The sequence below is a fragment of the Malaclemys terrapin genome, chromosome 4 (genome assembly GCF_027887155.1).
Source record: "Malaclemys terrapin pileata isolate rMalTer1 chromosome 4, rMalTer1.hap1, whole genome shotgun sequence".
Taxonomy (NCBI): Eukaryota; Metazoa; Chordata; order Testudines; family Emydidae; genus Malaclemys; species Malaclemys terrapin.
In genome coordinates, this window is record NC_071508.1 from 39,709,897 (window position 1) to 39,736,100 (window position 26,204).

Below are 26,204 nucleotides of genomic sequence, written 5' to 3' on the forward strand. Positions count from 1 at the left end.
AGAAAAGATCTCCAAGGCCATGAAGGACCGAGGCCATAACAGGGACACACAGCAGTGCCGCGTGAAAATTAAGGAGCTAAGGCAAGCCTACCACAAAGCCAGAGAAGCAAACGGAAGGTCCGGGGCAGAGCCGCAAACTTGCCGCTACTACGCGGAGCTGCATGCGATCCTAGGGGGTGCAGCCACCACTACCCCAACCGTGTGCTATGACTCTCTCACTGGAGAAACACACAGGGAAGACGGTTCGGGGAACGAGGAAGATGACGATGGAGGTACTGTAGGTAGCTCACAGCAGCAAGGAAGCGGAGAAACCGGTTTCCCCAACAGCCAGGATATGTTTGTGACCCTGGACCTGGAACCAGTAACCCCCGAACTCACCCAAGACCCTCAGGGCACACAGGAGACCTCTGGTGAGTGTAACTTTGTAAATATTTGTAAACATTACAAAAAAAAAGCAAGCAAGTCTGTTAACGTGTATGGGGATGGGGCGGAAATCCTCCAGGGACATCTCCAGAAAGCTCTCCTGGTTGAAATGGGGTGATTTTATTAAGGGGGACATTCAGAGGCGCCCGTTCCTGCTCTTCTGACCAGAAATGTTCCCCGCTGTTAACCACGCGGTGGGGGGGAGGGGTGAAGTGATCATCCCAGAGAATCGTGTGTGTGTGTGTGGGGGGGGGGTGGTTTACTTGTGTTTGTGCCGCATGTTAACCGGGAAACCGCAGCCCCCTCCTTTTACATTGAAACCCCATTTTAAATGGACAACCCAATTCATCCTTGATATGGGAAATGCGCTGCTGTTTGCAACCTTTCCCGCATGTTAAGAAGGTTAAAAAAGCCAAAACACTGTGGCCTACGATGGCTGCCTGCAAGCCGAAATATGCGACCTTGTAATGAAAGAGTGTACCCATTGTTCCCTAAAATGTGTCCTTTTTAACCACCTCTCCCTTCTCCTCCACCAGCTGCAAATGTTTCTCCTTCGCAGAGGCTCGTGAACATTAGAAAGAGAAAACGTAAGACGAGGGACGAGATGTTCACGGAGCTGCAGATGTCCGCCCAGGCTGATAGAGCACAGCAGAATGCGTGGAGGCAGTCAATGTCGGAGATGAGAAAAGCCCAACATGAACGAGAGGAGAGGTGGCGGGCTGAAGACGATAGGTGGCGTCAGCTTGCAGACAGACGGCAAGAGGCAATGCTCCGTCTGCTGGAGCATCAAAGTGATATGCTCGAGCGTATGGTTGAGTTGCAGGAAAGGCAGCAGGAGCAGAGACCGCCGCTACAGCCCCTGTGTAACCAACAGCCCTCCTCCCCAAGTTCCATAGCCTCTTCACCCAGACGCCCAAGAACACGGTGGGGGGGCCTCCGTCCACCCAGTCACTCCACCCCAGATGATCGCCCAAGCATCAGAAGGCTGGGCTTCAATAAGAGTTAAAGTTTTAAAATGCAGTGTGTCCTTTTCCATCCCTCCTCCCCCACCCATCCCAGGCTACCTTGGCAATTATCCCCCTACCTCTGTAAGGAACTAATAAAGAATGCATGAATGTGAAAAAACAATGACTTTATTGCCTCTGCAAGGGGGAGGGGAGGGTGGGGTGGGGTGGTTGGTTTACAGGGAAGTAGAGTGAACCGGGTCGGGGGGGGGGTTTGGAGGGTTCATCAAGGAGAAACAAACAGAAGTTTCACACAGTAGCCTGGCCAGTCACAAAACTCGTTTTCAAAGCTTCTCTGATGCGCACCGCGCCCTGCTGTGCTCCTCTAACCGCCCTGGTGTCTGGCTGCGCGTAATCAGCGGCCAGGCGAGTTGCCTCAACCTCCCACCCCGCCATAAAGGTCTCCCCCTTACTCTCACAGATATTGTGGAGCGCACAGCAAGCAGCAATAACAATAGGGATATTCTTTTCGCTGAGGTCTGAGCGAGTCAGTAAGCTGCGCCAGCGCGCTTTTAAACGTCCAAATGCACATTCCACCACCATTCGGCACTTGCTCAGCCTGTAGTTGAACAGGTCCTGACTCCTGTCCAGGCTGCCTGTGTACGGCTTCATGAGCCATGGCATTAAGGGGTAGGCTGGGTCCCCAAGGATCACGATAGGCATTTCAACATCCCCAATGGTCACTTTCTGGTCCGGGAAGAAAGTCCCTTCCTCCAGCTTTCGAAACAGAGCAGAGTTCCTGAAGACGCGAGCATCATGTACCTTTCCCGGCCATCCCACGTTGATGTTGGTGAAACGTCCCTTGTGATCCACCAGGGCTTGCAGCAGCATTGAAAAGTACCCCTTGCGGTTTACGTAGTCGGTGGCTTGGTGCTCCGGTGACAAGATAGGGATATGGGTTCCGTCTATGGCCCCGCCACAGTTTGGGAATCCCATTTCAGCAAAACCATCCACTATTGACTGCACGTTGCCCAGAGTCACTACCCTTGCTATCACCAGGTCTTTCATTGCCCTGGCAAATTGGATCACAGCAGCCCCCACCGTAGATTTGCCCACTCCAAATTGATTCCCGACTGACCGGTAGCTGTCTGGCGTTGCAAGCTTCCACAGGGCTATCGCCACTCGCTTCTCAACTGTGAGGGCTGCTCTCATCTTGGTATTCTGGCGCTTCAGGGCAGGGGAAAGCAAGTCACAAAGTTCCATGAAAGTGGCCTTACGCATGCGAAAGTTTCGCAGCCACTGGGAATCGTCCCATACCTGCAGCACGATGCGATCCCACCAGTCTGTGCTTGTTTCCCGGGCCCAGAATCGGCGTTCCACGGTATCAACCTGCCCCAGTGACACCATGATTTCCACATTGCTGGGGCCTGTGCCTTGTGAGAGGTCTATGGCCATGTCAATTTCCTCATCACTCTCGTCGCCGTGCTGCAATCGCCTCCTCGCCTGGTCCGGGTTTCGCCTTGGCATGTTCTGGCTCTGCATATACTCCAGGACAATGCGCGTGGTGTTCATAGTGCTCATAATTGCCGCGGTGATCTGAGCGGGCTCCATGATCCCAGTGCTAGCTATGGCGCCTGGTCAGAAAAAAGGCGCGAAAGTAGTATCTGATGGACCAGGAGAAGGAGGGCGGGAGGGAGGGAGGGAGGGAGGGAGGGCCAAGTGACGACATGGCGTACAGGTACAGGAACAGGGAGAAACACAAACAACTGTCACACAGAATGGTCCCCCCAAAGATTAAACTGGAAACCCTGGGCTTAGCAGGCCGTTGATTTCACGGAGGAAGGGGAAGCAAATGAACACAGAATAAATCTATTTTTTACATCTTAAGGTGGCAGCCGACGCTGCAGCATGAGTGACAGCCATACCAGTATGATGATGATGGGTACCAATCATAATATACCATCATCTGCCAAAAGGCAAGGGGCTGCTGCTGTGTAGCAATGCAGCCCCATGTCTGCCAGCCCCACGTCCGCCAGCACCCAGCATCGCCCTTGGCCTCTTCTGGGTGCTTAGCAGACAATATTGGGCAATTGGCAGAAAATAGTACATTATGACTGGTAACCGTCATCATCGAGACAGTAGCATGTCTGCCCAGGTGGCCATGATTGACAGCCACTCCAGTACGACGACGACGGGTACCAGTCATAATATACCATCGCCTGGAAGGGGCTGGTGCAATGCAGCCCTACGGCTGCCAGCCCCACGGCTATCACTCATGCTACACCGTCTACTGCCAAAAGGCAGTTAGCAGCTGCTGCTGTGTAGCAATGCAGTCCCACGTCTGCCGGCACCCAGAGGACATATGGTGACGGTGAGCTCAGCTGTGCTGAGCGGGCTCCATGTTGTCTGCACAGGTAACCCAGGTAATCCAGGTAAAAAGGCGCGAATCTATTGTCTGCCGTTGCTGTGACGGGGGAGGGAGGGGCCTGACGACATGTACCCAGAACCGCCCGCGACACTGTTTTGCATCATCCGGGCATTGGGATCTCAACCCAGAATTCAAAGAAAAGGCGTGAACCGCTTCGCGGCTCGAGCTGTGGCGCAAACGTAGTATCTGACGGCCTAGGGGAAGGAGGGAGGGGGGCCGAGTGACGACATGGCGTACAGGCACAGGGAATTAAAATAAAGAACGGTGGCTGTGCATCAGGGAGAGACACAAACAACTGTCACAGACTGGTCCCCCCCAAAGATTAAACTGAAAACCCTGGGTTTAGCAGGCCGTTGATTTGACGGAGGGAGGGGGAAGCAAATGAATACAGAGAAAATCTATTTTTTACATCTTAAGACGACGGTGCAGCGTGACTGATAGCCCTCGGCATCTTTCTGGGTGCTTGGCAGCAAATACGGGGTGGTGTATGACGATGGTCTTCAGGCCTATTGCACGAGCTGCTGCTCAGGGAAGACTCTGCTAATGTGCGATGACCCGACTTGTAATAGGCCGGCTAACAGTCATAATACACCATTTACTGCCAAAAGGCAAGCCCCACGGCTGCCAGCACCCAGATCGCCGATGAAGGCTACCAGTCTACTGCACCGTCTACCGCCAAAAGGCAGTTAGCAGCTGCTGCTGTGTAGCAATGCAGTCCCACGTCTGCCGGCACCAAGAGGATATATGGTGACGGTGAGCTCAGCTGTGCTGAGCGGGCTCCATGTTGTCTGCACAGGTAACCCAGGTAACTAACCCAGATAAAAAGGCGCGAATCTATTGTCTGCCGTTGCTGTGACGGGGGAGGGAGGGGCCTGACGACATGTACCCAGAACCGCCCGCGACACTGTTTTGCATCATCCGGGCATTGGGATCTCAACCCAGAATTCCAAGGGGCGGCGGAGACTGCGGGAACTGTGGGATAGCTGTGGGATAGCTACCCATAGTGCAATGCTCCGGAAGTCGACGCTAGCCTCGTACTGTGGACGCGGTCTGCCGACTAGAGCACCTAGAGCATTTTATTGTGTGGACATACACAATCGGCTGTATACAACCGATTTCAATAAAACCGGCTTCTATAAATTCGAACTAATTTCGTAGTGTAGACATACCCTGAGTTTAGGTCGAATTTAGCAGCATTAAATCAAATTAACCCTGCACCCGTCCACACAACAAAGCCATTTACTTCGACATAAAGGGCTCTTAAAATCGATTTCTGTACTCCTCCCCGACAAGGGGAGTAGCACTGAAATCGACATTGCCGATTCGAATTAGGGTTAGTGTGGATGAAATTCGATGGTATTGGCCTCTGGGAGCTATCCCACAGTGCACCATTGTGACTGCTCTGGACAGCAATCTGAACTCGGATGCACTGGCCAGGTAGACAGGAAAAGCCCCGGGAACTTTTGAATTTCATTTCCTATTTGCCCAGCGTGGAGAGCACAGGTGACCACGCAGAGCTCATCAGCACAGGTAACCATGCAGTCCGAGAATCGAAAAAGAGCACCAGCATGGACCGTACGGGAGGTAGTGGATCTGATCGCTATATGGGGAGAAGATTCCATGCTAGCAGAACTACGTTCCAAAAGATGAAATGCCAAAACATTTGAAAAAATCTCCAAGGGCATGATGGAGAGAGGCCACAATAGGGACTCATATCAGTGCCGCGTGAAAGTTAAGAAGCTCAGACAAGCAGTGGCGTAGCCAGCTTCTAAGAAGAGGGGAAGCAAACATAAAAAAGGCGCCCCCTTGGCTCCTCCTCTGGGCATGCCCCCTTGGCTGGCTCCTCCTCCGGCCGCTTCGCCCCTCCCCCCCTTGGCTCCTCCTCTGGGCATGCCCCCCTTGGCTGGCTCCTCCTCTGGCCGCTCCGCCCCTCCCCCCCATGGCTCCTCCGGCCCTGCCGTGCCACCCCTGCGGCCCCCCCCGCCCTTCACACCTCTGGCTGTGACTGCTGGCCACCATGCTGCGCTCTCCGCACCCCGCTCCTCCAGCCGTGCCCGCCGTCCCCGGTTGCTGCCGGCCGCCAGCCAGCCTCCTCCAGCAGCGGCAGCATGGTGCGCCTCCCCCCGCTCCTTTGGCAGCGCGCCCGCCACCCACCCATAGCTGCCGGCTGTGCTGCGGCCTGCGGGCGGGCAGCCTGCACCCCCTCCCCGCTCCTCCAGCCGTGGCTTCGGCCGCGCTGCGGGCCACATGGTGCGTCCCCCTTCCCCCGCTGCTCTTCCGGCCGCGGCAGCATGGTGCGCCTCCCCTCGCTCCTCCGGCCGCCTTTGGAAAGGCACTGCTTTGGGGAAATTTGCTGAGGGGAAGCGGCTGCTTCCCCTGCACCCTGCTAGCTACGCTACTGCAGACAAGCCTACCAGAAAACCAAAGAAGCAAACGGAAGGTCCGGTGGAGAGCCACAGACATGCTGCTTCTACGCTGAGCTGCATGCAATTCTAGGGGGGGGGCGCCACCACTACCCCACCCCTGACCGTGGATTCCGAGGCGGGGTAATCTCAGTCATGCCTGAGGATTCTGCGGACGGGGAAGATGATGATGAGGAGGAGGAGGACGAGCTTGCGGAGAGCACACAGCACTCCGTTCTCCCCAACAGCTAGGATCTTTTTCTCAGCCTGACTGAAGTACCCTCCCAAGGCGGTATCCCAGACCATGAAGCCATGGAAGCAGGGCGAGTGCAAGGATGTTTTGCGCCCTAGGTGAAACTTCCACCTTGCACTCTCCCCTCCCCGAGCCCAATGGCAGCTCTCCGCCCCCCCCGCCCTGAGGCACCCCCCCCGCAACAGCTCCCCCCCCTCCGCCCTGAGGCTCCCACTCTGTGACAGCTCCTCCCAGCCCGGGGAACCGTGCGGCAGCTCCCCACTCCAGCTCACCTCTGCTCTGCCTCCTCACTGAGCACACTGTCGCCACTCCACTTCTCCCGCCTCCCAGGCTTGCGGCGCCAATCAGCTATTTGGCGCCGCAAGCCTGGGAGGGAGAGAAGCAGAGTGGGGTGGCATGCTCAGGGGAGGAGACAGAGCAGAGGTGGGCGGGGAGCGGGTCTCCTGTGTGCCACCCCCCACGGCTAAATGCCGACGATGACACTTGACACTACTTGAATTTATTTCCCATGTTAAGTAACCTCACACCTTCTATGGGTCATCTCAATTATCACTTCAAAGGTTTTTTTCCTCCTGCTGATGATAGCTCATCTCAATTGATTGGCCTCTTACAGTTGGTATGGCTACTTCCACCTTTTCATGTTCTCTGTATGTATAAATATCTTCTTTCTGTGTGTTCCATTCTATGCATCCAAAGAAGTGGGCTGTAGCCCACGAAAGCTTATGCTCAAATAAATTTGTTAGTCTCTAAGGTACCACAAGTACTCCTGTTCTTTTATCTCACTATGTTATCCTCAGGAGAGTGATATCGTTCATGGTAACCTGGTTGAAATACGGGAATTTAATTAAGGGGACAGAGGTGGCCGTTCCTACTGGGCTGTTTGCCTGTGGCTGAAAATAAATCCTTCCCTGCAGTTAGCCAAGCTGGGGGCGGGGGCATTGGCGCTGAGCTTTTCGCGTTTGGCTAGCAGGGATCTTCCCTGATACCAGCCACGCAGTGGGGGGAGGGGTAAAATGATCATCCCACAGAATTGGATGGGGGGGGGGTTAGTTTGGTTTCTGCAGGGATCTTCCCTGATACCAGCCACGCGGTGGGGGGGAGGGGTAAAGCGATCATCCCAGAGAATTGGATGGGTGGTGGTGGGGTTTAGTTTGGTTTCTGCTGCTGCACGTTAACAGGAAAACCGCAGCACTCAACAGGCTTTGTTTGGTATGGGAAAGGAGGGCACTGCTTTTATGAAGGTTGCAGAAGCCAAAAGACAATGGCTTATCATGGCTGCATGCAAGCTGAATTCTGTTGCCCGGACCTGTGTCTGATCTCCAACACCAAAGCTGCAGGCACTCAATATAAGATGCAAAATGCAACCTTGTACCGAAATCACATGTGCTATGTAATGTGAATAGTATTGTTCACCGTGAAAGAGTATAAGCATTGTTCTGTAAAATGTATCTTTTTAAATTCTTCTCTCTCTTTTTTCCCTCCCTCCCGCAGCTGCAAATTTTTCAAGCCTCCCTCCTCCATCCTGAAGGGTATTTCAGATAAGGCGGCGAAAAAAAACGCACACGAGACGAAATGTTCTCGGAAATCATGCAATCGATCCGCGATGAAAGAGCTCATCTGAATAAGTGGAAAGGCACGGATCAAAGTACAGGAAAGATGCCAGTGAATGTGAGGACAGGAGGGACGAACGTGAAGAGAGGAGGGATGAACGTGAAGAGAGGAGGGACGCCCAAGATGAGAGGTGGTGGCAGGAAGATCAGAGGAGGCAGGATGCAATGCTGGGGCGGCTGCGTGAGCAAACGGACATGCTCCAGCGTCTGGTGGAGCTTCAGGAATGGCAACAGGATCACAGAGTGCCGCTGCAGCCCCTGCATAACCGCCCTCCCCACTCCCCAAGTTCCATAGCTCCTCACCCAGAGGTATAAGAACGCGGGGGGGGGAGGCTCCATGCACCCTGCCACTCCACCCCAGTGGACAGCCCAAGCAAAAGGCTGTCATTATTTTGAACTTTTGAAGTGGCCTTTTCCTTCCCTCCTCCCCAACCCCACCCAGGCTACCTTGTCAGTTCTCTCCCTCTTTTTATAATCAAATAATAAAGAATACATGATTTTTAAACAATAGTGATTTTATTTCCTTTGAAAGCAAGCTGTGATCGAAGGGGGAGGGTGGGTTGCTTACAGGGAATGAGTCAATCAAGGGGGCGGGTTTTCATCAAGGAAAAACAAACAGAACTTTCACACCGTAGCCTGGCCAGTCATGAAACTGGTTTTCAAAGCTTCTCTGATGTGTGCTCTTCCTGGTGTGCTCTTCTAATCGTCCTGGTGTCTGGCTGCGCATAATCAGTGGCCAGGCGATTTGCCTCAACCTCCCACCCCACCATAAAGGTATCCTCCTTACTCTCACAGAGATTGTGGAGCACACAGCAAGCAGCAGTAACAATGGGAATATTGGTTTGGCTGAGGTCTGAGCAAGTCAGTAAAGTGCGCCAGTGACCCTTTAAACGTCCAAAAGGGCATTCTACCACCATTCTGCACTTGCTCATCCTGTAGTTGAACAGCTCCTGACTCCTGTCCAGGCTGCCTGTGTATGGCTTCATGAGCCATGGCATTAAGAGGTAGGTTGGGTCCCCAAGGATAACTATAGGCATTTCAACATCCCCAACGGTTATTTTCTGGTCTGGAAAGTAAATCCTTTGCTGCAGCCATTTAAACAGATTAGTGTTCCTGAAGACGCGAGCGTCATGAACCCTTCCCAGCCAGCCCACATTGATGTTGGTGAAACGTCCCTTTTGATCCACCAGTGCTTGCAGCACCATTGAAAAGTACCCCCTGCGGTTTATGTACTGGCTGCTCTGGTGCTCCGGTGCCAAGATAGGGATATGGGTTCCATCTATCGTCCCACCACAGTTAGGGAATCCCATTTCAGCAAAGCCATCTACTATGACCTGCACATTTCCCAGAGTCACTACCTTCGGTAGCAGCAGCTCAGTGATTGCTTTGGCTACTTGCATCACAGCAGCCCCCACAGTAGATTTGCCCACTCCAAATTGATTCCCGACTGACCGGTAGCTGTCTGGCATTGCAAGCTTCCACAGGGCTATTACCACTCGCTTCTCAACTGAGAGGGCTGCTCTCATCTTGGTATTCTGGCGCTTCAGGGCAGGGGAAAGCAAGTCACAAAGTTCCATGAAAGTGCCCTTACGCATGCGAAAGTTACACAGCCACTGGGAATCGTCCCAGACCTGCAACACTATGCTGCCCCACCAGTCTGTGCTTTTTTCCCGGGCCCAGAATCGGCATTCCATGGCTAGAATCTGCCCCATTAACAGCATGATCTCCAAAGCGCCGGGGCCCGCGGTTTGAGAGAATTCTGTGTCCATGTTCTCATCACTCTCGTCGCCGCACTGCCGTAGCCGCCTTCTCCTCACCTGGTTTTTCAGGTCCTGGTTCAGCATAAACTGCACGATAATGTGCGAGGTGTTTACAATGTTCATGACTGCTGTCTTGAGCTGAGCAGGCTCCATGCTTTCCGTGGTGTGGCATCTGCACAGTTCTCCCAGGAAAAAAGGCACGAAACGGTTGTCTGCCGTTGCTTTCACGGGAGGGGTGAGGCTGTACCCAGAACCACCAGCGACAATGTTTTTGGCTCCATCAGGCATTGGGATCTCAACCCAGAATTACAATGGGTGGGGGAGACTGCGGGAACTATGGGATAGCTTCCCACAGTGCAACGCTCCAGAAGTCGATGCTAGCCTCGGTACATGGACGCACACCGCTGAATTAATGTGCTTAGTGTGGCCGCATGCACTCGACTTTATACAATCGGTTGCCAAAAATCAAATTCTGTAAATTCAGAGTAATCCCGTAGTGTAGACATACCCTACGCTTTAGGCCAAATACAAGTTTACTCCACACACTAGGAGAATTGAGGAACCTACTAGTGAAAAAAGACATTCATTTTGTATGGACAACTCCAATTATTTATTTTAAAACATTACATTTCCCCTCTTATATGACATCAGTAGGCATGGCCCAGTAAGCCACATTAATACCTCCCTTCCCCCGTTCTTTATGCTTTAGAAGTGTGAGTACTTTAGAAGTTGGAGCAGGGATCTGGCTGTCAGAACGACTGTGTTCCCTTTCCCTACTCTGCCACCGTCTCACAGAGTGAGCTCAGTTTCCCCATCAGCAAGAGGTGGGTAGGGAGAATTAATTAACAGCTGTAATGATGTTTAAGATCCTTGAATGAAAGGGCAAGGTAAGCATCAGGGATTTATGATTTAAGGGCAGAGGGTTACTGTTAAAGGGCAAATGATTATTAACAACCTAGCAGGTAGAGAGGTATGAGTCCGGAGCCATCTGATTGCTAAATCTCTTGTTAGTTTTCCTTCCCTTCTTCCCCTTAAATGGAAAGCTTTCCCACGCCAGCTGCTACACCCACTTGCTGGCAAAAGTCCAACTAGAATCTTTCAGCCATGAGAGCTTGATGCCTTGTCCTTTACACAGACAACACTGGTTTGTCAACAGCATCAGCCAGCAAGGGAAGGAGCCGGGCAGGAAAACAATATAAAGGGAGTTTCCATGAGGAGGACACACATGGCCTTTTCACAACCTATCGGTAGGGATGAAAGAATCAGGTTGCAGACTAGCTCCATGAGAGTAAACAGATCTCTGAACACATCATTGCAGATTCACCCTGCCCAAGCTCTGCAGGGAAAGGGGAGCAGCAGATAGTTGCAGCTCCCTGATCTTGAATTGCCAGGCCCTGGTGTAAATTAAAGTTGCAGAGGAGAAGCTCTAACTTATGCCACCAGCTTAAAGCCATTAGTGGCTCATGGTCATCCTGTGATCAACCACTACACCAGGTCTTTCTCCTCTGTCATTTCCCACTGATACGTCCTCAGTTTATAGCAAAAATTCTTGTTGTTCGTCCCTAAATGCATGACCTTGTATTTTGCGCTATTCAATTTCATCCTATTTCTATTACTCCAGTTTACAAGGTTGCCCAGATCTTCTTGTTTGATAATCCGGTCCTCCTCCATATTGGCAATACCTCCCAACTTTGTGTCAGCTGCAAATTTATTAGCACACTCCCAGTTTTTGTTCCAAGATCAGTAACAAAAATGTTAAATAAGGTTGGTCCCAAGACCGATCCAGGAACTCCACTAGTAACCTCCCTCCAGCCTGACAATTCACCTTTCAGTATGACCCGTTGTAGTCTCCCCTTTAACCAGTTCCTTAATTCTCATATTAATCCCCATCTTCTCCAATTTAACTAACAATCTCCCATGTGGAACTCAATCAAATGCCTTACTGAAATCCAGGCAGATTACATCTACTGCATTTCCTTTGTCTAAAAAAAAAAAAAAATCAGTTATCTTCTCAAAAAAGGAGATCAGGTTGGTCTGGCACAATCTACCTTTTTAGAACCATGTTGTTTTTTTTATCCCAATTACCATTAGCCTCTATGTCCTTAATAGGGTGACCAGACAGCAAGTGTGAAAAATCGGGACGGGGGTGGGGGGTAATAGGAGCCTATATAAGAAAAAGCCCCCAAAATCAGGACTGTCCCTATAAAATCGGGACATCTGGTCACCCTAGTCCTTAACTACTTTCCCTTTCAAAATTTGTTCCAAAACCTTGCATACAACTGTTTCCTGGATCACTTTCCCCCGAACCCTTCTTAAAAAACAGGAACCATATTAGCAATTCTCCAATCACAGGTACAACCCCCAAGTTTACAGATTCATTAAAAATCCTTGCTACTGACTTTGCAATTTCATGTGCCAATTCCTTTAATATTCTTGGATGCAGATTATCTGACCCCTCCTCCCCATTTTAGTCCCATTAAGATGTTTGAGTTTGACTTCCACCTCAGATGTGGTAATTTCTACCTCCCCCTTCCTATTATCCACCCTGCCACTACTCCAAGCTCTTTGTTAGCCTCATTAAAAGCTGAGGCAAAGTATTTGTTTAGGTTTTGGGCCATGCCTAGATTATCTTTAATCTCCACCCCATTCTCAGTGTTTAGTGGTCTGTATCCCATACTGCAAGGTAATATTTGAGCAGTTGTATTGTTAGTCTCTATGTCTGTGTAAATCACCAAGCAGAAGAGAGACAAATTACCATGAAGGGTTGATCTTCAACAGAAGGTGTTACACACCCATCCCCAAAAGAAAGATCCACCCATACCAGAGGGACAATTGTGAGAAATTGCAACTGGAATTGTCTTACCTACTGTCAATAAGGGCATGGCTACACTTGCAGATGTAGAGCGCTTTGAGTTAAACCAGCCTTCGTAGAGCACAGTAGGGAAAGCGCTGCAGTCTGTCCACACTGACAGCTGCAAGCACACTGGCGTGGCCCCATTTGCAGCAGCATTGGGAGTGGTGCATTATGGGTAGCTATCCCACAGAGCACCTCTTCCCATTCTGGCGCTGTGGCTTGTGGGAAGGGGACGGGGGGTACGGGGCATTCTGGGTCCTGTCCCAACACCCTGTGATGCATCAGTTCGCATCCCAGCAATCCCTCTGTTCCGTCCACATTTGGTGCCATCTTTCAACTTTTTTTGTACCGTGCACTCTGTCTTCCCTTTTGGTCTGCGGGAATGGAGCCCGAACTGCTGAGGAATATGCTGACGAGTCTCGCCAGCATGTCATGTTTGGCAGTCGAGTAACTCCTTAAGATCCAAACTGACAGTGAGGACTCCAATGATGATATTGACTTGAGTAATGCATACGACACGAGATTGCTTGTGGCATTCACGGACATGCTGATCACCGTGGAATGCCACTTCTGGGCTCGGGAAACAAGCACTGAGTGGTGGGATCACATCGTCCTGCAAGTCTGGGATGACGAGCAGTGGCTGCAGAACTTTCGGATGAGAAAAGTCACTTTCATGGGACTGTGTGCTGAGCTCGCCCCCATCCTGCGGCGCAAGGACACGAGATTGAGAGCTGCCCTGCCAGTGGAGAAGCGGGTGGCTATTGCAATCTGGAAGCTGGCAACTCAGTCGCTAACCAGTTTGGAGTGGGAAAGTCGACCATTGGAATTGTGTTGATGCAAGTTTGCAGGGCCATTAATCGCATCCTGCTCAGAACAACCGTGACTCTGGGTAACGTGCATGACATTGTGGCTGGCTTTGCACAAATGGGTTTCCCTAACTGCGGAGGGGCGATAGATGGGACGCATATTCCAATTCTGGCACCAGCCCACTTAGCCTCTGAGTACGTTGATTGGAAGGGGTATTTCTATATGCTTCTCCAGGTGCTTGTGGATCACCGTGGGCATTTCATTGACATTAACGCAGGCTGGCCCGGAAAGGTGCATGACACACACATCTTTCGGAACACTGAAGACTTCAGTGGGGTTTGGATCAGGCCCATGGAGGGAAGCAGAGAGATGGCAGTAAATTAACTCACTTCACATACCTCTCTCCTTTACTCCCACTATATATGGAGTATTGGTCATCAGTACCATGGGCTACTGCTTCAGAGGAAGTACATACCTAGCTGTCTATGGACCTGCAAATAGCTGAACAAGAGATAAAACTTCAAGGAAAGTTGCTTGAAATCACATCAAAGCTAAAACAGAGGGGCCCAGTTGGGAATCCATTTTAAACAGCTTCTTAATCCAAAAGCCGATACATCAGTCGCTGATTTAAACATCTGCCTGACAGGCAGGGCAGGCAGGGCCAATGATCTTCCAGCCTGTTGCACATAGATCATGGGAGAAAGCATGTGGTAAATACACTAACTCATGAGGCTCCCCAGGGAAGAGCAGGCTCTTGTGCCTGTTCTGAACTGGTCCTGCTCACTCTGATGAGTTAGAGGCAGGGGGAACCACCAGATGGTATAATTATTCCCCTTCTCCTGCCCCAATCAACTCACAATTTTTGGTGTTTTTCTTACAGCCCTAGCTCCAGGTGGCATGTTATTACATGGGAATCTCAACTTTCACTAAAAAAAAAAAAAAAGTGCTTTTAGCCTGTATAGTAATGGAGAAAGGTCTTGTTGTCAAGACCTGAGTGTATTCCAAAGGCTCAAAATAAAATGCAACTAGAGGGCAAATAAAAAAAACCCATATTTTTAAAAGCACATCATGATTTTGGGAGGCTGGACTCATGATTTCTAAAGGCTTGGGGATTGGTGATCCTGCTTCCTTTTATTCTATATTATTTTGAGAGTAAATGTCTTGTGAATATCTACATAGATGACAACTGGGTTTGGGACTTGTCCACATGACCTTCAGGAGACAGGCCTGGGAACTTAAATTGATAACTCTGCTAGAAGCTAAAAATCACATTCTCACATTCTCTTTTGTCCTCCGACTGCAGTGGTGTTAAGTGCTCCCTTCATTTAAGTGGTTTTTTACTAGGGTTACCATACGTCCAGATTTTCCCGGACATGTCCGGCTTTTTGGGCTCCAAATCCCCGTCCAGAGGGAAATCCCCAAAAGCCAGACATGTCCGGGAAAATCGGGACATGGGGGCCGGCGGTGCCGGGCCGGGGGCTCGGGGGCCGGCGGTCGGCCGGGCCGGGGGCTCAGGGGCCAGCGGCTCGGGAGCCGGTGGTCGGCGGGGCCGGGGGCTCGGGAGCCGGTGGTCGGCGGGGCCGGGGGCTCGGGAGCCGGTGGTCGGCGGGGCTGGGCCGGGGGCTCGGGAGCCGGCGGTCGGCGGGGCTGGGCCGGGGGCTCGGGAGCCGGCGGTCGGCGGGGCTGGGCCGGGGGCTCGGGAGCCGGCGGTCGGCCGGGCCGGGGGCTCGGGAGCCGGCGGGGCCGGGCCCGGCTGGGGGTGCTCAGCCGGGGGCCCAGGGGCTGGCGGTGCTGGGCGGGCCGGGGGTGCTCGGCCGGGGACCGGCAGTGCTGGGCGGGCTGACCCAGGCTGGAGACGCCGAGGGGGGGGGCCAGACTGGGCCACGTCTCCTCCCCCCACACCCGCCTTACCTGCTTCAGGCTTCCCGCAAATCAAATATTCGCGGGAAGCAGGGGAGGGGGCGGAGTGGGGGCGGAGACTTTGGGGAAGGGGCGGGGTTGGGGGCAGGGCTGGGGCGGGGCCCCGTGGAGTGTCCTCCTTTTGGAGGCTTAAAATATGGTAACCCTATTTTTTCCAACATGTGTTAATCCCTTATGTTTAACAATCTGTCCCACCTTGTATTTAGCTTGGACACCCAGGGCTTGTCCACACTTATAGTTGCAGCAGTGCATGCAGATGCACTTCAGTGAAGATGCTCGCTCTCTATGGCCTTGGCAGTTACAGCGCTGTAAAGCCTCCCCAGAGCTGTAACTCACTCCCCGTCCACACTGGCAGGGCACTTGCAGCGCTGTATCTCTCTGGGTACACCGTTGCAGGTACTCCACATCTCGGAGAGGAATAACAGCTGCAGCGGAGTGGCTACGACTCACGGGTGTGAGTGTAAACGCTTGCAGGGCTGTACTAATCACCTTGTCAAGTGGCCAATCCTCTCCATTGTTGTGACCTGCTGCAGGAATGCGGAAGTGCCGGTTTCAAACCTCATACCGCAGAGAAAAGCAAACAATTTGCAGCTTGCTTTGAGTGAGTGAATGAATGAGCAGGGGGACGGGAGTTCGGAACTTGCAAAATAGAGAGCTGACATGCTCCAAAAAGCACTCTCTCTCTCCCACACTCCCTGTCACAATCCACCCCACCCCCCGTTTTGAAAAGCACGTTGCAGCCACATGAATGCTGGGATAGCTGCCCATAATGCACCGCTCCCAAAGGCAAATGTTGCAAGTGTCGTCACACCACTGCGCTGGCAGCTGGCAGTGTGGACAGACTCCAGCGCTTTTCCCTACTCAGCTGTACGAAGACAGGTTTACCTCACAGCGCTGTACAGCTACAAGTGTAGCCAAAGCCTATGTTGACTGGAGAGCGTCTCCCATGATGTAGGTACTACACCCACCTCCCTAGAGGCAATAACTAGGTCGACAGGCGAATCCTCCCATTGACCTAATGCTGTCTACAGCAGGTGTTAGGTTGGTTTAACTGGGTTGTTTGGCGTAGTGGGGGTGGATTTTTCACACCCCTGAATGACAGAGTTATACTGACTTAATTTCCTAGTGTAGAGCAGGCCTCCGAGAAGTAAGTTACCCAGACCTGAAGAAGAACTTCTTCCACCAACAGAAGTTGGTCGAAAATTAAAGATATTACCTCACCCACCTTGTCTCTCATATGCAAGCTGCACATGTCTCTCTGTCAGTACTCTGAGAATGGGTGCCCCTTGGCTGGGCAGTAACAAATGACACTGGGTCAGAATTGAGGTGCATTATTAGTGCTGTGGGCTCAGGACTAGAGTAGCAGGAGGTGATGTAGGTCCAGATGGAGGTGCATTGGCAGACCTGTTGGGGGGCCCAGCACAAGAATAGCAAGGCATGCTGCAGATCTGGATTGAGGTGCACTGGAAAAAAGGACCCCACGCTGTACCTGCCTGCATCTACACGGTTCACCTCCGGTAAGCCTGCCTTCCAGGCCCTGTATATTCAGGACAAGTAGCAACTTTTAGTCTGGGTCTCCCATTTGTCTATATGGCAATCTCCCCTGAGAGGGTTTGTCCCTGGGGCCACCAGATCAGGTCTGTTTTGATGCCAGCTGAGGGGGACGTACCAGGAAGAATCTCTGCATCTTGACAGCTTCATCACAGCAGGGAACTATTCATGCCAGACTGACCCACTTGCAACGCTGCCTGGGACCAGGGAAAGCTTCTGGGTTTGCCCTATGTGTCGAGGGGCATAAAGTTTAGGATACCGAGAGGACAGTTGAGTCTAAATTTATTTCAGGCCAGATCCAAGTGCAAGCACCTACCGGAGTCCTCTGAAAAGCTATTCCCTATTAAATATGTTGCTTCAGTTCGCTGGCTGACAAGCTTTTCTCCAGCTACCTCTGCCAGTTTGTTACAATGTCATTCACTACACAGCCAGGAGGATACAGTGCACTGAAGGGATAATTGAGACAATCTCTTAATTACGGGATAGATGCAACACCCCTGGTTAAAGCAGCCTCTTTGCTCCTTTAGTCATAGTCTGTGAGATACATAGCTAAGTTTGTTTGTACTGTATATGCTACTTATTATATGTCTAGTGCTTTTCATCTTCAAAGCACTCTGAAACATTTAATTAACTTATTTTCTACCCTCCTGTCATGTGGGGATACTAATTCCCACATTACACCTGGGGGAAAATGAGGCATAGAAAAGTTAAGTGACTTGCCTGATGCCAGAGAGGGAGTCATAATAATGCCAGGAATTAAAAAAAAAAAAAAAAAAAACCCACTCACTGGTTCCTGGCTTCCAGTCTTGTGATCAGACTAGTAGGCCATCCCTCTTTATGGCAAGGTGTAGAATAATAATACCTAGCTCTCAGATAGTGCTTTTCCTCTGTGGATCTCAGAGTGCTTTACAAAAGACACAGAAGGGTGAAGTGACTTGCCCGAAGTCACTCCACAGCAGAGCTGGGAATAGAACCCAGGTCAGAGCTCCAGTTAGGGAGGCTATCCATTAGGCCGCACCACAGCTAGAATAATCTCCTTTATCTTGTGCACGTGAGGAAGTTAGGTTTCAGAGTAGCAGCCGTGTTAGTCTGTATCCGCAAAAAGAAGAACAGGAGTACTTGTGGCACCTTAGAGACTAACAAGTTTATTAGAGCATAAGCTTTGTTAGTCTCTAAGGTGCCACAAGTACTCCTGTTCTTTTTGTGAGGAAGTTAGTTACATACTCCAGTAAGTGAGCTGCATATAACACAGGGAGCAAAAAGAGCAGGCGGTAGGTAGCAGAGATGGGAGAATAGTATTTATGAACATGTGTTTAATTAAGAGCTTCAAATTCACTCCTGTGGTATTTGTGGCCCATCAAACATATGTACAAGCTAAATTCTGTTTACAAGAAAGTTCACAAAAAGAGAAAGTGTTGCAAATACCCTATGCATGGAACTTTAAATTCCTCTCAGCACTGCTGCTTTTTTACACTGGGGTAATTCCACAGGCTTCAAGGGTGCTGTTCTTAAGAGGAGATTCAGGCCCTGTGTGTTTACAGGTTTATCTAAATCAATTTAAAAAAAATCTATGTAGTTAAACTAGTCATCAATCATTATCATCATCATCATGTTCCTATTATGCCTCTGGCGCTTAGGGCAGTGACAAAGCTCCTCCACTCCTGTCTGTTTCTGGCAAGTCTTTCAATGGTTCCCTAGCTGTGCCCCAGTTTTTTCAGCTCAGCTTCTACAGCTCTTCTTCAGGTGTCTATTGCTACTCTGGTGATGGAATCAGTTTCCATCCGAAGCACATGACCGATCCATCTCCAGCGCCTCCTGGCAATGATGGTGCTCAGATTCTCTTGGCTGCACTGTATCAATAGATCTTGGTTTGAGATTGTTCTAGGCCAAAAGATACAGAGAATTTTTCTGAGGCAGGTTGTATGGAATGAAGACAGTTTGGACATGTCATACTTTCTCATTCCCCAGCATTCTGCACTATAAAGTAGTGTTGAAAGTACCCAGCTCTGATAAATCTTTAAGTTTGGTTTTGGTGTTGTATTTTGATGATTTCCAGACTGTATTTAAGCTTCTGAAGGTGTTCCTGGCTTTATTGATTTTGTTCCGGATGTCCTGGCTTGTGCCACCGAACTGGCTGATGGTGCTGCCCTCCTCTTCATCAACGTCTGCAAGTGCTTGCAACCTGTTCTTTAACTGCAGAATGAAGGCTTTCTGTATTTCAAGGGACTTTAGCTTGTCAATATCATAACATCTATGTCCCTTGTTTGGTGGACCCACACTTCTCAGTTTTAGCTTGATGGAGGCTGTCACAAGGTAGTGGTCGCTGCCAACACCTGCACCTCTTTCCCTTCAGCTGGAGAGAATTTTAGAAGGAAAAACCCCTTAGAAGTACTGTATGCCGTGTTGTTGTAGTAGCTATGTTGGTCCCAGAATATTAGAGGTAAAAGATGGGTGAGGTCACATATCAAACTCATCCAATTCATCCTCACCTATAACAATGTTATTTTGTTCAACCTTGGGAACAGCCATGGGTACTAGGATGGCTTCCCAATATGCCAACAGATCTTTAAGGGGGCATTATAAGGCTTCAGTCCCCTTGCGGATCCCACCCTTTGTCACATAAACAGGACCAGGCTCTTTCCTTCAGGAAAAAATACGCACAGCTCATAGGCATCAAAACACCTAGGAAGACAATCTCCTAGTGTAGAGATTTATTTTATGTGTAATTTTGTGCCGGAGGAAGCCTTGTTAAAAAAGGAGAGAGAAACACTCCTTTTCTTTGCCTCTTAATCAGGCAAATTGGAAAGGGCCCTGGCAGACAACTGCAAATAATGAGTCAATTTACCAGAGCAATCACAGGGTGTCAGATCCACCTAATTAGCTGCCTTACTGACAGACTGGTGGTAACAGTTGTAACAGCACCTTGACTTTCTTCACACCATCTCAAATGGCCCCAATCTTAGCCAGCCAGTTGCTCCTGTCTATAAAGTGTGCTTCAAGATTTGACCATGGTGTAGTTTTCCCCACTGCCACCCCCACCTCTGTAAAGCACCTTGAGATTTTGCTGATGAAAAGCACCACATAAGAGCTAGCCATAGGGAGGGTATGGTCCCAGCCTCAGAAGGTGGAATAGGGTGCAGCAGGCAACGCTGTTTTGAACACAGGGCTTGCTTCCCTCCTGGCACCTACTTAGACTGAAAACATCCAATGGTAAGGGAGAATGACTGCCTTGCTAGCTGCAGTTGCTGCAATGAATACAAGCACCAGGGGGGAGGAGGGGAGAGAGAGCCCTAAAACCATGGGTGAAAACTCTAGGCTCTCCTGGACACTCAGGCTAGGTAGCATCTTGAGTGGCCATTCTGTATAGCTTGTATTAGCCTGTTTAGATTAGGGAACCCCAAATTTTGGTATCTACCTGTGTTTGAAAACTCCATGAACCCAAGGCAAGCAGGAATCTTTCCTGAGGAACGTCAGAAGCATCTGCATTTCATTTAAAAAAAAAAAAAAAAGAAGTCTCTAGCCTTTCTGGTTGCCAAGTTCACCTTCCAAATGGCTATTGCCACAACATATCAGCAATATCAAACAAGGGCAACAAATCATTCCTCAGACATGCTTACCTTTAGAATTATAGTCCTAATGACTACACACCTCTTTAGGTAATGTGCATTAACTGGGACTTCTCCAGTCCACTAGCTCCTCATTAGCACTTAATCATCTTGTGACAAATCATTCCACCTTAATCACCAATGCTACAAACTGACAACTGTCAGCTCCTCCAATCAATAGCATACATCAGCATTAACCCTTATTGGAGTGAATTTACTATTAGCCCCAGTCTTCTTACAGTAATTATTTGCTAGAGATATTTACACCAGGAGCAAACAACACAGGGAACATTATAAAATATAATCCTACCCTAATTAAATCAAACTTTCTTCATGAGAGACAGTGGGTGTTTATTCCATAAAAAAACAGAAAAGAAATTATTTAGTGATTCTCTGGGATGGTCTTTCTTCACTAATGCTAGCTTCCCCAGTTAAAAAAGAACAGAACAGCCAAATACAAAGCTGAAATTCCTGCTTACTGCCTGGAATGGATTTGTAGCTCATTCTTAAATTATTTTACAATTTCCATAGCTTGAAATCTAGTAGATTTTACCAGTTTGACCCACCAGGAAGACAAAGTAGATCATAATTGGATAAAGTGGTCAGGGTCTGTCTTGATTTGGACGTGAACAGTATTGCCAACCTCAAACATTAAACACACTAAATCAGGCCAACAATCATGGAATTTAAAAAAAAACCACACATGTTGGGCTCAGTTCATTAACCATCTGGTTTCTGAGCCTTCAGGGCCCACTTGAATCACATTCTGAAGCTCTTCTCTCGAACCAGGAGGGCTATTAAGTTAATATCCGCTTTTATTAAAAAAACAAAAAAAAGTCTCTCATAATCACAAAACCTCAGCTCTTGGGTTCCTAAGAAATGTATCAAATATCATGAGACTTGTAATAAAAATTGTGAGCATTGACAACACTGTGTAAAGCACTTTTCTTCTGCTAAAAAAAGAAGCTATTCAAAACAGGTGATAAATAGCCATTTAGAAGCAATGATAAGGGATAAGAGGGCTCAAGGAATTAGACCTGGACTTCTATTTCTTGATCATTAGTTCAAATCCAGTCCAATGGTAACCAAAAGTTGTTTTCCTAAGATGGCTGCTCAATGAGCTATTGTGAAGTAAATTTGAGGACTCAATTCACTTGACAAATGTCCCCTCACAAAAAATCACCACAAATGGCCTACTTCTCAACAGTATCCTCACATAGTCTGTTCAATTCCTGGCCTATCCCACCATTGGTGTGACAAGTTTTCTTATAGCTCTTTCCCAGACCCCCAAACCTTCCATGTCATCAGGACTCTTTGACTTCCTGGATCCCAATAGGAACAACCAAATTTGTAGGCTGAAACATGGGCTGCTGGAATCCCATGTATTCTGTGACAGCAGAATTTGTAGTAGAATCCAACCTTTGTTCCAGAACCTCAGCTCTCTTCCTTCCTTTCCTAGCTCTTATGCTTGCAAAAAAACACCTTGAAAACGTGAACCAAGTGTGAAATGTGGACCAAGTATAAATGAATGCTGTGATGTCTGCTTGTATCTGAAGGCAATCTGAACAAAATAGCACTAAATGGGGCTGAACTGGCCAATCAATCCCAGTGGATTGTTAATTCTGAACCTAAAAATAATTTGTCAACATTGTTAACTATTTCACTAATGATTATTTTAGCAGAAACACCCAGCGAATGTTCTCCTCCTACAATTCCAAACTGCCTACCTACACTTCCAAATGCTCCCTGCTCAACTGCCACAACTTGACACTTCCTCCTGACAATTTATTTGTAGAAATTGTGTTACCTATGCTTACTTTCTGGTATATCAAAAGCTGAGGCCCATATAAAACTGAATATACTATTAGAATAAATACAAGGCAACTGTACTGATATTCAATTTCATTCATTATTTATTATTTGTATTGCAGTAGTGCCTAGCAGCCTCAATCATACACCATGGTGCTAATCACTGTACAAACACTGAACAGAAAGACAGTCCCCACCCTGAAGAATTTGCAATGTAAGTACGGAGCAAAAAAGACAACAGGTGGATACAGACAGATGGAGTGGTAACAGGGAAACAATGAGACAGCATCAGTCAGAATGATAGGCAATAGTCTCAGTACACCAGCTGCCTAACCTTTAAAACCATTAAAGAGCTATATTTTATATGTAAATTAAACTACTGCATATTTCCAGTCTGGTGCATGAGTGTGTCACAGAATGAAGGAATCCTCCATAGTGTACCTGAGAACTTGCTTATAGAGTACAAGTTTGCCTCCAAGTTTAGTGCTGCTTCGGGTGGATATTATCAGCTACAATGGAACAGGGATCTTCTGTGATCCTTAACTGACCAAGAGAGGAAGCATGATCTTGTGGTTAAGGCACTGAACTAGCAATCAGGAGACCTTGGACTCCTTGTGTGACATTGGAGAAATCTTGTGCCTCAATTCCACATTCGTAGAATGTGGAATAGTAATACTCCCTCTGTTTTGTCTATTTACAAGTTCTTTGAGGGCAAGGACAGTCTCTGACTAAGTGTATGTACAGCACCTAGCACGATGGGAGCTGGGTCTCAAGGTGCTACTGCAATATAAGTAATAAGCTGCAAACAGAAAGATCTTTGCATTGTGACAGTGTCATCACATAGTGATGCAATGTGTCATGATACTGCATTATGATGTCACATAATACATTCAGGACTGTATCCGTCCTCTTTCACAAGCCAGACCTGCAGAACAAATTGGGGCTCTTCTGGGATGGAAGGCAGCCTTAAGAGAGGATTTAGAACCCCAAGAGCCTTGCATGATGATGCTGTTAATTTGCTTGCTCATATTTTCACAAATGCTGCTCTATGAATTTTTGCCTTTGCACAACACCTTGCAATTCTCGCTGAAGGCTGATTGGACTCACCCTCTGTTTCTGCACTCTGCATCCCAGATTGCTCAAACAGCCCCTTCTTTATAATGCACTCTTCACAATCACAGCAGCTTCCCTAGATTTAACTGAGCCCTTCCTTTCTCTCCCCTCCTCCAGACTGCAGAGGAACAGTTGAACATAAGACAGGTTTTTCTCTGTTTGTGCTAAAGCAAAGGGATCATTTTCAAGAGAAGCTCTCTCAGCAAGACAGGTTTCTTTCGTTTAAACCCAAATCCACCTTCTCTGAAGCATAATATATCCAGCAGAACTGCAAGTCCTGGAGGTCCTGATGGATTTTGATCAATCAAGCAAACCAAAAACAACCTGACGTCATTTGCTAGTCCTAATTTTTCGTCTTTCCAAAAAAAAAAAAAAAAAAAACCAAAGCCCCTAAAGTAGCTATGTATTTTTTAAGCCTTTTTCAGTGGCCACTTCTTCAGCTATCCCTCTGTCCCACAGTCAAACCTGCAGTAAACGTTATTTCTAGTAAGTGTACACACCAGATCCTCTGCTGGTGTGGCTGCACTGAAGACAGTGAGGCTGTGGTGACTTAGACCAGTTTACGCCTGCTGAGGATCTGGCCCCGAGTCCTCTCTTACTCAATCATTTTAAAGTTTTGACTACAATTCTGCCTGACTGGTTGTTGCACACCAGTCTGAGGTGATGGATTTTTTTTTTTTAACGGCCTCTTGCAGAAGGTTCCTCTGTATATGTACAGATTTGGGATGGCCTGAGAGCACTCTCCTGGTAATAGGAGACGGATGGGTGATGTGACAAGCGAGTTAACACAAATAGGGACCCTCCACAATGCACACATCACACCGAAATAGACACAAAGCTAACTGCAACTCAAACATTTGAGCAGAAAGGAAGAGGACCGCTGGGAATTAACACAAGCAGGTACCTGGAGAAGGGCTGGTGACCCACTTGATGCTTCTTGGTGTGTGCCGCCTGCCTTTCTTCAGCGCCTGCAGCACTTCTCTGGGGCCCAGGAAAGCATGGCTGGCCTGCTTCTCGTTGCCACGGCCACCTAGGCTTTCAAAAAAGGAGCTGGTGACCAATCAGACCTCGGGCTGGAGCACACTCAGCCGTGGGTCATGTGATGCCAGCATTTGTGTGAGTGAAAAGGATGACAGTGTCCAGAGGACCAGGGGGAGCTGCCTTTGAATGGGCAATTCCATCTCCCTCCCCTTCGCCCCCTCATTACTGGAAAAGCCATTCCATTGAGCTACAGCCCTGAGGGAGGGAGAAAAAAAAGCCCCCTGCTAGAGAGAATAGAAGGGGCTGAGCCAGTGCACTGAAGCCTGCCCTATGCCTACCAAAATTGGATTCAAAAGCTTGAGCCTTTCTACTCATCCTCCCTCTTCACATCCCTACTTCATTTCACCCCAAGCTCCAACAGCTGCTTCCCTGGAGACCGAATGACTCAGCCAGCCTGACTACGAAAGAAGAGAGCTTTCTCGGACCAGGCCCTGGTGGAGAGTTCTTTTGGGAACTGATGTGATCCGGACTGTTCTCGCCATCCCAAGGACCATCCCTCCACCTGCAGCTCCTCTGGGTCCTGTATCTGCCCCACAGCTACAAATGCAGACACATGCACTCAGCAGTACTGCATTCTGGGTCTGGTGCAGAGCTGTGCCTCTCCTGCTTGGGACCCAGGAACAGCGGCAGCATGTGTGTGTTCTGACATGATACTTGTAGCCACACTGTTGTCCTCCTGTTCGGCTCATACACCCCATAATATGCTTTCTGAACAACTCAGAGCAGTGATACCAAATCCCTCCTGAGGCAGGTGATGTTGAGAGCACAATTCTGCTACAGACCCCTTAATGCCATTCTGTTCCCATTCAAATGCACGGGGTGTTCACCATAGGGCACACTGGAAATTAAAGAAAACACTCTCCCCTTCTGCTAGTGGGCTAGTGGTGGGGGGGCTTAGCTCTCTGTTATTCTATAGGGGAAGTTTGAGCCTTCCATAGCTGGTGACTGTAATAGGCTGGCAGTGTTTACCTGAAATACTCCGCTCAGTTAGCTGGTATTGATCCCAGGGTTAAATAGGTTCTGCTGGCTCACTAATGCATGGGACTTAGTTACCACCCCAATTAGAAGGGAGGTGAAGGTAGCTCTCTCTCAGGAAGAGAGGATCTAGGGTGTGAGCTCAGCAGTCTGGAGGGAGGATCCATAGAAATAGCCAAGCCTGGGGAGAAGATTTGAGATGACTTATGTTATTTTATTGTTTTCTTCATTAATAAATCCAAACCTTGGAGAAGGAAGGAGATTAGCCTCTATGTACAACACAGAACGGTCTATGTGCCTGATTCTCCACTCCATTACCTTAGCTACTGTATCCTAGTGTATTCCACTGATTCACTAGGGTATACTGGAGAAGTGAGGCATACCAACAACACAGTATGTTACTGACAAGATCTGCTGCTCACTGCCTCCTCATGGTTAGTTACAGAATGCAGGAAAACAAAGAGCTCTGTGTCTGCTATTAGAACAATTAACAAAACGATGAGGGTGAATCATCCAGTCCAGCAAGAGAAATGGACAAATGAGTTTTACTGGCTGTTCAGAAACAGGCCTTTTCCTGCTGGTCCTGTTTTACTACCTGTACAGAACCCGATGTCCATACCCCTGCCCTGGCCTCTGGGCTCAGCATGTGGCCCTGTAAGATATATAGGGCCAAACTAGCTCCTGCTGTGGCAGTTTTGTACCAATTCAC

The 26,204-nt window shown here is 49.1% G+C and overlaps 1 protein-coding gene across 2 annotated transcripts in view; it reads right to left on the reverse strand.

Annotated features, from left to right (window-relative positions):
• The window catches only part of RASSF7 (Ras association domain family member 7), a 128,392-nt gene that overhangs the window by 90,338 nt on the left and 11,850 nt on the right, over positions 1-26,204 (reverse strand). The window contains exon 2 of one of the 2 annotated variants that reach the window (XM_054025717.1): positions 24,384-24,509. The exons of the other annotated variant lie outside the window; for it this stretch is intronic. The gene's annotated coding sequence lies outside the window, so the exon portion shown is untranslated. The remainder of the gene's footprint in view (positions 1-24,383; positions 24,510-26,204) is intronic. 2 annotated transcript variants of the gene reach the window in all.